The sequence below is a fragment of the Octopus bimaculoides genome, chromosome 10, assembly GCF_001194135.2.
Source record: "Octopus bimaculoides isolate UCB-OBI-ISO-001 chromosome 10, ASM119413v2, whole genome shotgun sequence".
Taxonomy (NCBI): Eukaryota; Metazoa; Mollusca; class Cephalopoda; order Octopoda; family Octopodidae; genus Octopus; species Octopus bimaculoides.
The window spans coordinates 36373234-36376931 of NC_068990.1; the positions used below are offsets into that span (position 1 = coordinate 36373234).

General features: G+C 34.8%; 1 long non-coding RNA gene across 1 annotated transcript in view; it reads right to left on the reverse strand.

Moving 5' to 3' along the window:
- Positions 1–2814: 2814 nt before the first annotated feature.
- The window catches only part of LOC128248893 (uncharacterized), a 122949-nt gene continuing 122065 nt past the window's right edge, over positions 2815–3698 (reverse strand). Inside the window, exon 4 of the long non-coding RNA XR_008265040.1 lies at positions 2815–3230. This is a non-coding gene — a long non-coding RNA (uncharacterized LOC128248893). The remainder of the gene's footprint in view (positions 3231–3698) is intronic.

The following is a 3698-nucleotide window of genomic DNA, read 5'->3' on the forward strand; positions in this document are numbered from 1 at the left end:
TATATATATGTATGTATATATATATGTATGTATATATATATGTATGTATATATATATGTATGTATATATATATATATATATGTATGTATGTATGTATGTATGTATATGACAAGGGACCATGAGTGGTTGGTAATCTGGTGTACTTGATAAGATATGCAAGATAAGTAAAATTGTTGTTTTCCACACATACAGGCTTATCCTTTCAGATGCCAGTGCCTCTTAAAAAGCACCCATGCTGGTGCTGCATTAACACACCTGTGCTGGTGGTACATAATTGCACCTGTACCAGTGGCTTGTAAAGAGCATCCAACATGTTCTGTTAAGTGGTTGGCATTAGGAAGGGCACCAAGCTATAGAAATCATGCCTCAACAGACAGCTGGAGTCTGGACAGCTCCCTGCTAGCCAGCTCCATGTTAAACAGTTCAACTCATGCCAATCTGGAAAGCAGACATTGAGGATGATGATGATGATAATGATGATGATGATATACACACACACATATATATATATATATACATATGTGTACACACACACACACACACACATGCAAAAGGTGGGCCCCGGCATGGCTGTATGCTTAAGAAGTTTGCTAACCATGTGGTTCTGGACTCAGCTCCACATTGCTGCACCTTGAGCGAGTGGTCATGTGTTTTTTACCACAGCCCAGGGTTGACCAAAGCTTTGCAATGGATTTACTAAATGGAAACTGAACAAGAAATCTAGCATACATAACTATATATATCTGCGTCTACGTGTGTGTTTACATCAGTAGCTCACTGACTCACATGCGATGATGTTAATGCACTGCTCTGTTGACATTTTTCCTGTTAATAAATTGGTTTCAAATTTTGACACAAGACCAGCAATATCATCATCATTGTTTAACATCTGTTTTCCATGCTGGCATGGGTTGGATGGTTTGACTGAGGACTGGCAAGCCAGTAAGCTGCATCAGGCTCTAATCTGATCTGGCAAGATTTCTACAGCTGGATGCCCTTCCTAATGCCAATCACTCCAAGAGTGTAGTGGGTGTTTTTTACATGCTACTGGCATGGGAGCCAGTCAAGCGGCACTGGCATCGAGCACATTTAGAATGTGCTTCTTACGTTCCACCAGCATGGGAGCCAGTCAGGGGGCATTGGCATCAACCATGTTCAGATGGTGATTTTTACATGCCTCCAGCATGGGAACCAGTCAGGGGGCACTGGCACTAACCACGTTCAGACGGTGCTTTTTATGTGCCACCAGTACGAGAGCCAGTTGGGGGCACTGGCATTGACCCCTGCTTGAAAAGTCAATTGCATCGACCCCAGTACTCAACTGGTACTTAATTCATCGACCCTGAAATGACAAAAGGCAAAGTTGACCTTGGCGGAATTTGAACTCAGAACGTAGTGGCAGATGAAATACCGCTAAGCGTTTCATCTGGTGTGCTAATGATTCTGCCAGCTCGCCACCTTTAGAACAATGATAATAATAAAAGCAACTACATCAATAACAACATAAGCAAAAAAATATTAATAACAACTACTGTAGCATTATCATTTATCACTTCAAACATGGTAGCTACAGTACAACAACAACTACAATGGCAACAACAAAATCTAGAATGAAATAAGAATGGCATCTTTAAATTGTAATGATACCAACCAACGCAGAAAAAAAAAACAACAACAATATTAGTAATAATAATAATAATAATAATAATAATGAACACCAATGAAAACAATAGCAATGGTAGTGGCAGCAGCAGAGGCAGCAGCAGCAGCAACAATACCAACTATGGCAACTGCCAAAGCAAGTAGAGTAGTAGCATCTATCGTAGAAACCCTCAACAACAACAATTACAACAACTATAACAACAACAACAGGAGCAAGGACAATAGTAAGAAGAATGATAAAGAAAAGCAAGAAAAGAAAACAATTGCCTATGCTCCAATCACACACACACACATATACACATACATACATACACATGCATACACATGGATGTACACGAAAAATATACTCTGTGAAAAAATACGTAAAAACCAACAAAATAACTACAAAAAACAAAAATAACAATCACCCAAATATTTTATATTTTATCCCAGGCCCACCCCGCCCGCCAACCCCCACCTGCCAGCGATAGAACCAGACCCCATCTTCCAGTAAGCATGTCATGAATAAACTGACTTGGAGAAAGAACAGCGGTGGTGGTGGTGGCGTTGGTAGGGTTCGTGGCAGTGGTGGTGCTGGTGGTGGTGTTGATGGTTTTAGTGGTGGTAGTCGTGGTGGACAACATATCTTCTCAAACTCTTTACCAAGTCATCTTCACTCAGGTGCAAAATTCCGTTTATTCTTTGTCTATTTTAAGCTTTCTGCTGATTCTCTTGTATATTCTATCTCCACGTTCTATTTGTTTGTCCTGTTTTTGATGTTTTTTGGCTTTATGCATGATTTTTTTTTATTTCCATTTTGTTTTTTGCATTGCTTTCCTCTTCATCTTTACATGTACTCATGTGTGTGTTTATTTATGCATGTGTGTGTATATGTGTGTATGAGTGTAGATACACATACACACATATATATCGTGTATGTGTACACACACATATATATATATATCTATATATATATATATATATCTATATATGTGTATCTATATATATATATTTATATATAGATATATATATATATATGTATATATATGTGTATCTATATATGTATATATATATATATATATATATATATATATATATATATATATATATATATATATATATATATATATTTATATATACATATATATACACACATATATATATATGCACATACATATATGTGAATGTATATATATGTATGTATGCATACATACATTCACACACACAGACATATACACGTATGTATGTATACATAATACATACACAAACACACATATATACATATATATGCTTTTACACATATAGGTATTTCATTTTGGTTGGACTGCATCCTACTATCTATTAATGACGTTCTTGTCTATTTTTCTTTCTCAGTGTATTTCTATTTCTTCTTATAATCCGGCCACCTGTGATTGCTTGTCCGGTTCTATTATGGAAATGAACTTTGAAGTTACCATCTTTTTCACAATTTTTGTTTTTTCATACATTTTACAATTTTTTTTAAAAATATGTTTTTCTTCAATTTCGTTTTTTTTCTTTTTTTTTTCAACGTTCTTATCCAGAAGTCATTTTAGCACAGCTCACATCTTCTGAAAAGATGAGGAAATGCAATTCAAGATTAGAGAATTAGAAATATACACACATGCATACATAGATACATACATTATATATGAATGCATATGTCTGGATGTGCATGCAGGTATATGTATATGAATCACAGAAGACAACTTGAAAAATAACAAAAATAAACTAGACCAGTAACATTAAAAATATTGATAAATAAATAAATAAATAAATAAGTAAATAGATAAAGGAAGGAATAGAAGGAACTGAACACTTGAAGAATATTTTTTTTATATTCCAATGCAGGAGATGAGAAGGAGAAAGTATTTAAATGTGTTTTTGTATCAAATCTACACACACACACACACACACAAACACATACAAGCATACATATAAACATAATGTTTATTTTCATGTCAGTTGATAATAGAAACAATTTCACATAAGACTGTAGGGTTACCCTTCACTAATATATATATATATATATATATATA